The sequence below is a fragment of the Salvelinus sp. IW2-2015 genome, linkage group LG10 (genome assembly GCF_002910315.2).
Source record: "Salvelinus sp. IW2-2015 linkage group LG10, ASM291031v2, whole genome shotgun sequence".
In the NCBI taxonomy this organism is placed as follows: domain Eukaryota; kingdom Metazoa; phylum Chordata; class Actinopteri; order Salmoniformes; family Salmonidae; genus Salvelinus; species Salvelinus sp. IW2-2015.
The window spans coordinates 12,487,459-12,495,980 of record NC_036850.1 but is presented as its reverse complement, the minus strand read 5'-3'; positions in this window follow the sequence as shown (position 1 = coordinate 12,495,980).

Genomic DNA, 8,522 nt, shown 5'->3' with positions numbered 1-8,522 from the left:
AGGACATCCATGCTGGCCAAACCCTCCCCTAACCCGGACAATGCTTGGCCAATTGTGCACCGCTCCATGGGTCTCTCGGTCGCAGCCAGCTTGAACCAGGATCTCTAGTGGCACAGCTAGCAACTGCGTTGCAGTGCCTTAGACCACTGCGCCACTCGGGAGGCTCTGCAAACAAGTTTCTATTGGACAAATTCAGGTATGTTTATCCGAGTTTCTTTCAATTTGCTTCCATTTTAAGAAAGGTTTTTCAACAGAATCAGTGGAATTAATATACCATAGCTAAATCAATACACCCCTGATCACATGCAAGTTCACTTTCATAGCAGCCACATACAAACAGCATGATCACTTTTCTCATTGTATGATTCCTTCTCACATTTATGCAATCTCCTCCTCCTCCTCTAACATAACACAAAATATAGCTAGTTTTCTCTGGTTCTCTATTGTTTCTCCTTAATTTTTGAAGAAATGAATTTGTTCAAAACTGTTCAGCTATTGTCTTTCTCTCTCTTTGAGTCACCTATTTACCACATGTTATGCACTGCTGTGCTAGCCATATGTAGCTTATGCTTTCAGTACTAGATTCATTCTCTGATCCTTTGATTGGGTCGACAACATGTCAGTTCATACTACAAGAGCTCTGATAGGTTGAAGGACGTCCTCCAGAAGTTGTCATAATTACTGTGTAAGTCTATGGAAGGTATTGAGAACCATGAGCCTCCTAGGTTTGTATTGAAGTCATGTACCCAGAGGAGGATGGAAACTATTTGTCCTCCGGCTATGCCATGGTGCTACCCTACAGAGTGCTGTTGAGACTACTGTAGACCTTCATTGTAAAACAGTGTGTTTTAATCAATTATTTGGTGACATGTGATTATATTTAGTATAGTTTTATCTAAAAAGGATAACTTTTTTAATGTTTCATTATTTACATTTTGATTTTTTTTTAATGTGGTTCCAACCACTGTGTCTTTGTGAGACACAGAGTAGGTGAACGGATGATCTCTGCATGTGTGGTTCCCACCGTGAAGCATGGAGGAGGTGTGATGGTGTGGGGGTGCTTTGCTGGTAACACTGTCTGATTTATTTAGAATTCAAGCACACTTAATCAGTATGGCTACCACAGCATTCTACGGCAATACGCCATCCCATCTGGTTTGCGCTTAGTGGGACTATCATTTGTTTTTCAACAGCACAATGACCCAAAACACACCTCCAGGCTGTGTAATGGCTATTTGACCAAGAAGGAGAGTGATGGAGTCTTGCATCAGATGACCTGGCCTCCACAATCACATGACCTCAACCCAGTTGAGATGGTTTGGGATGAGTTGAACCAAAGAGTGAAGGAAAAGCAGCCAACAAGTGCTCAGCATATGTGGGAACTTCTTCAAGCAAAAAAACCCTTGAATGTTGTGTCCAAACTTTTTGACTGGTACTGTAAATAATACCAAAGCGAGACTATTGATCTAGTAGCAGAGCTCTAAAAATAAACCTTAAGTGGCTTAAAAATATCTATATCTTATTATTGTTAGGGCACGTACACTCTCCCTGCTTCAGCACCTCTAACTGCAGTGGACTGGGTCTCTCTCTTTCACACACACACACACACACACACACACACACACACACACAGACAGACAGACGGAACAGACAGACAGACAGACAGACCAGACAGACAGAACCAGACAGACAGAACCAGACAGACAGGACAGACAACAGACAGACAGACAGACAGACAGACAGGACAGGAGAGAGGGAGGGACAGAGGGAGGGAGGGAGGAGGTAGGAGGGAGGGAGAGGGAGGGAGGGAGGGAGGGATGGAGGGAGGGAGGGAGGGAGGGGAGGAGAGATAGAGAGAGAGGAGAGAGAGAGAGAGAGAGAGGAAGAGAGAGAGAGAGAGAGAGAGAGAGAGAGAGAGAGAGAGAGAGAGAGAGAGAGAGAGGAGAGAGAGAGAGAAGGAGAGAGAGAGAGAGAGAGAGAGAGACAGAGAGAGAGAGAGAGAGAGGAGAGATGAGAGGAGAGAGAGAGAGAAGAGAGATGAGAGGAGAGAGAAGAGAGAGGAGAGAGACGAGAGAAAGAGGAGAGAGAGAGAAGACGAGAGAGAGAGACAGACAGCAGACAGACAGACAGACAGACAGACAGACAGACAGACAGACAGACAGGACAGACAGACAGACAGGACAGACAGACAGGACAGCAGACAGAACAGCAGAACACAGACAGACAGACAGACAGACAGACAGGACAGACAGACAGACAGACAGACAGACAGACAGACAGACAGACAGACAACAGACAGACAGACAGACAGACAGACAGACAGAGAAATGTGATACTGCGTTGAGAGGAGTGTAGGTGTTAATATGGGTACAGTGGGTCCATCAGACAGCTGTGTAGCTGGAGTGGTGAGGGCTAGTGGTGTGAGACTAAGAAAGCATGAGGAGCTCACAGGGAGAGAGAGGTTGAAGCAGGGTGGTGGCCATGGCAGCAGGCCGAGTGTATTCAATGCCGAGTAGGTATTCAATGCCGAGTGTATTCAATGCCGAGTGTATTCAATGCCGAGTGTATTCAAGCTCGAGCTGGTATTCAATGCCGAGTGTATTCAATGCCGAGTTTATTCAATGCCCGAGTGTATTCAAGTGTGAAAATGTGTGGACGTGTTTCATGCGTGCACCTGTGAGCAAATCTGTGTGTGTGTATGTGTGTCTGTGTCTGTGGTGTGTGTGTGTGTCTGTGTCTGTGTGGTGTGTGTGTGTGTGTTTCATGTGGGTCTGTGCGCTCCTAGCAGGTGCAGTGCGGTGAACTCACAGTGTAGCAGTGAAACAACATTGCCATTGCCCTGTCTGGAAAGGTCCATGAACCTTTGTGATGGTCTGTCAGTAGAGTAGAGAGAGCAGGCCGGGCTGAAGGAAGCGCAGCGGACCAGGTACAGTCTGACACATAGAGAAAGAGAGTTCATTAACATGCAGACAGACACACAGGCCATTGTCAGAGAGAGTGCCGTATAATTTCCCCACTCTGTCCCGATGCCTCGACCATTATCTGATGAATGTTCAAAAGCAAACGACTGTGCCTTTATAATAGTGTATGATTGAACTCGTTTTTCCGGGGAAGCTCAGTATTACTAACGTTTAATTTAGAACCCTTATATCATCTAGTCAATTCAATTAAATATATTGTGCATGGATAGCTCCCTTGGGGATAATTCTTTTCACTGAGTGCTAATTGTGCTCACTCAGAGAGGACGGGGGCTGTGTCCTCAGGACAGCAGGTTGGCTCTGTTCTCAAAGGCAGTGGAGGATTCTATTGAGTGGAGTAAAGTAAAGGTCTATGCTCCCCTATAGAGGGCATACTACATGGACATAATCATGGGGGTTAGTTGGGGCTGGGATTGTCGTTATGTCTGTGTCTCTCTCTCGGGCTGTTTTAGTGTTTAATAGTGGCGTGTCAGACTGTGGTCTCACAGAACTACAGTATTGGGGAACTGTCTGTCACATAGATTCGTTCCTGGGAAGAGGACATGTTTTTGTCCTTCTCTCTGTGTAACGGTCTGTCTAACTGTCCTGTGTGAAGGTCAAGCCAGTCAACACACATTTGTGGTCTTCATCTTGCTCTTTCCTCATATTACTATGTTATTGTAAAGTCGCACACAGTCCTTGAACTGAAGCTGAGTATTACCTTTAGTAAAATCCAGAATGTCTGCTGCTGTAATAGCTATAATAGGTGGAATACGTGATGTAGTTACATGAAAAGGATTCTCTACACGTTCATTTTTATACACGGCTTTCGACACGTTCTATGCTTGGCTCTCCTCTATTGCAAAAGACTTGTAAGGAGAAAAAATGGTACAATTGTAAACCTTAACTATGGAACTCAGAGTGCTGACATAGAAAATATTCAGGTGGGTGTGTACAGGCCTAGAATTACAGCAGCCCCTAGTCAGTATTCAGAAGAGAAATGTGAGTCTGAGGCAAAGCTCAGTCACTGGTGTGAGAACTGCCTGGAGCTCTGTGGTCTTTACTGCTCACGGTCTAATAAATGCTGCAAGTTTATGGCTGAGGTGGCTGTCCCCAGTAAAACTAGACCTAGTTTCGTAGTGAGGAAAGAGGGAGAAATGTGTGTTCATGTGTTTTCAGGCAACGGGCCCACACATAAACAGTATAGAAAAAGTGTTTTACGCAGATTGTCAACAACTTTTTACCAATCAACTGGCGTAGTCGGCTATGCTCTTTGCCATATCCTCATTTACCCTTTGTCAATGTACACTCTTAGAATAAAAAGTGCTATCTTGAAATTAAAAGGTTATTCGGCTTCCTCATTGGAGAACCCTTTGTATAATCATTTTTGTTTCCAGGCAGAACCCTTTTTGGTTCCAGGTAGACCCCTTTTTGTTCCAGGTAGAACCCTTCCTTCAGAGGTTCTACCTGGACCAAAAGGGTTCTCATTTGGGGACGCCAAAGAACTTCTTTTGAACTTTTCTTTAGGAGTTGTATTGTGATTGCTTTAGGTTTGTTGGGATTGTTTTGGTTCCATCCAGCACTGAAAGCTCACTGCCTCAAAGCTTTCTCTCCTCTTCTCTCTCTCTCTCTCTCGCTCTCGCTCTCGCTCTCGCTCTCGCTCTCGCTCTCGCTCTCTCTCTCTCTCTCTCTCTCTCTCTCCGTCCCTGAGATCTAATAGCCTTGCTGAGGAATACTCTCCGGTCGGTGAGGTCAGCAGTTAACACAGGTCCACTTGCCTCTGGATTTCAGTCATCAAGAAAGGTGCCTGGTTCATCTCAAAGTTTCACAGAAAATTAATGCCTTTACTCCACCACATAACAGGTTTCCACTCTCTGTTGCAAAGACTCTCTAGCAATTCTGGGAAGTAAAGTCGATAGTCCTTAAAAAAAAAATTCCTCTGAGAGTTCCGAAGTTGCAGAGATTAATTTGACAGGGTAGGTTTCCTCACTGCATAAGCAGTACACTGTTTACAGCAAGACACTTTCATTCTCAATGTTACCATACAGTGGCTACTCTTCTTTTGCGCATCGTATAAACTGCTGTAAATGCTGGCTTTTGCAACGCAACATCATGGAGCCATTTCACTGAGTGCGTTCAGTGAAGCATAAAATTGTATGTTTAAAACACTTATCTACTGCACACTTGGCAAACATCCTACTTGGCATTTCTACACATGACATGCCATCAGATATACAGTTCAGGAAGCTACATGATTTTCCACTTGAATTTTTATGCATTTTCAAACCTGGGTGTTACTATCTAATGGGTGGCCTGTGATAGTTGGTGGTAAATTGAGCAGGACTAGTGAAATCACCTATCTGCTGTGCAAGTCATAAGATAAAAAAGTTTAGCCTGTGCTGGTGTTGTAATGAGCCTGTCGTTATGGTCGCTAGTGGCGAGGCATCAGCCACCGAGCGGCCCGGACTCCCCGACATCCCCCCCATCTCCCGGATCACACTTCACACATCCATCATCCTCAGCAACTAATCTTCTCTCCAAAAACGACACTTCTATGGAGTCTCAGGGATTCCGCTCCCGTGCGTTGACAAACCCGCAAGGAAATGACTTATTTACATTCACGGTGGAGTATTAGTTGAGCCTCGCTGTCTTCTCTTAATCTTTTAGATGGGGTCTCAGAATTCTCTTTTTTTATTTTATTTGTTTCTTCTCTTGGAACACAAAACTGGGATGAGAAGCATGTTGCCTTGATAATTCCCAGAGTGGTGGAGGCCTGTTGAATACTACTGGCTGTCTGGATATTGTGGTAGAGGTACCCAAGAAGCCTTGGTATTCACATGAAATTTCAACACATAATTCTCTAGAACTATTTGGACAGAGGGATAGATCCCAGATAGACTCCAATAATATTTCTCTACCAGGAGGTTATCAATTTTATAATTTACTTTGGAAGAAAATGAAGATTGCAATCGGCGACTTTCAGTCTAACTGGGGTGTTTGCTCTAAAAAAATCAAGACTAAACAGCCTCATTAAATGCACTGAATCAATATGCAATTAAAGACAAGGTATTGATAGATATACTAAAGATTGCTGAGAAATGGTCAACCAGGACATTAAAACACAAGTAAGAAGTCGATATATAATTAATAAGATCACAGACCAGAGTAAGCGATCCCTAACCCCCAGTGGCCACCCAACAGTCACAAACATTCAAAAAACAAATGTTTTCCCCCCACATAATGTTAACATCATTTGTCAGATATTGGTTAGTAGAAGGATTTTGGTCTCAACCCAAAACCTAACTTAATTCTAAAGGGCTTGAAAGCCTTCCAAACTTGTGTCAGTTCTGATGCTCCTTTCTCCATGTCTGCTTATCACTGCTCTGCCATCATCCTGTCAGTTTTCACACCCACGGTGGGGACAGATTGGAGGGCTGGATGGGGATGGTCGCCATGTCTCAGCAGCACCAGAGTCATGAAATACTCCATTCCTCAATCCAGCCTCCATTCCAAACAGAAGCACACCAGTGGAAGGAAATAGGTTGACATTAGGGTGAAAAGATCTTCAGTCTCAAGGAATGGAAAGTACTGCCCTCTCTCTTTAATGGCTTTTGATATCCACACCGTTTTGAAGACCCCAATCAGCCAGTCCGCCGTGGCACGTGCAGAGACACTGCAGATGCATTAGCATGACAATAACAGCTATACGACTGAAGACAAAACAACAGGGTCACATTTCTCATTTTCTATTCCCCAAAACTGCAAAAGCTGGAGCCCATTTCCTAGAAAGGCCCCCTGAGACACTCCATAGTGGCCCTCTACGGCTTTCCATAAGAGCATCCACTACACTAAATCCTTTTTCCTGCATCCCTCAGAACATAGCTAACATCTCAGATAGGCTAGTAGTGCTGTAACTCTGCTGTGAAGTCTGCACAGACTGGCGGTAAAGACTGGACGATTTGACCTGATCGTTCAAAAGACACAGTTCAGATTTACCTGGACTGTCTGTCAGGGACTGTTGCAATCATAAAAATGCATTACAGCAAAATGAAGCTGAAAGAGAATGAAGAGGAAAGAGGGAAGAGGGTGATTCACTTCATCACAGTGTCTGTCTGCAAGACAATCAATAATGAATCTAACCAACCCAACGGCAATTTTGTCTTTGATAATTACGTTCTTGAATATATTAAATTGTGCTCAAGGTGGGCATGACCGACATAATGATCATGTTTGTTGATATGATCACGGGAGAGAGAGAGTAAAAAACAAGTGATGGAGATTATGCAAGCTAGCTAGTCCATTAGCAGGTTCAAGAGATGAGCAGAGCTGTGACCCCCGTATGGTGTGTAAATATGGTGATGCATTACCCAGCTGTACATTAGAGGACGGGCAAGAGCGGAACAAAACAGAAGAAAGAGAGAGATCTTGAGCTGCCTGTAAACTTTCATTTTGTCAGTGGCTATTGACTCTGTCAGGCTGAGTGGGGAGGCATGGCTTTGAACCATCACGATAACAGCTGCATCAGGAGCTCCCACAGAAATACACAGACACATGTAGCATCGGCCAGGAGTTTACACTCAGGTCACTCAAGCCAGGTCAATGTTCTCTCTCCAAAGATAGATGCTATGGTGTACATCTAAGAGCCGTGTGTCTTCATGGAGCAGGTTTATATTCAAATGGACCCCTGTTCTTTTCATCTCAGCTCTTCAGAAATACAGATACCACATTTCCCAATGCTTCATTTTTTTTTGCTAGACTGTTAACCACACAGCTGAGAAACTACTGACAGGGAGATATGGTCTGCTGTCTGAATCCTGTGGAAATGTGGGTGACATACTTAGGAGGGTTCAATAGGTAACACGTCATCCTCTGTGTGTGTTCCATGTGCCTGGGAGAATAGAGGCTGGCACACATCTAGTGCACGATGATCAGTCAATAGGGAGACATCTTTAAATAATTGACTAGACTGAATTTTACTGTGACACTGCTGCTGCATCTGATATGTAAAAGAGGGTAAGAGAGAGAGAGCGTTCAGTCAGGCCCACTAACACCCCTATCAGATCACAGCAAAATCACAGTCTACCTGTACAGATCAATACTCAATCATGAGGCATCAAAGTCAAATGGACATGCACAATATTAAGAAATGCTATAGATGGAAGGAAAGTAGTGTAGAAACCTACCAAAAAACAATAGGCAACAAACAAATTCCAATCCCTTTAAGCAACGTCCTGGACAAAACATTTCACTGTAATAGTGAATGTTGTAAACTTGGCAGTAGAAAGCCTTAACAAGAATATTTGACCTTTCAGCCTTCCCAATCAATCTGAGAAAATGTATAACAATGACCAAAAGGTTTGATGAAGAATGCAAAAAACTAAGAAAGAAATTTAGAACCTATTAACAACTAAAACATAAGAACCAGAAAACCTGAGTTTCGCCTTCACTATGGTGAATCACTAAAACAATACAGAAATACACTACGGAAAAAGATGGAACAGCACATCAGAAATCAGCTCAATGTAATTGAAGAAGATCCATAGAATCTAATAAACTTGGACATAA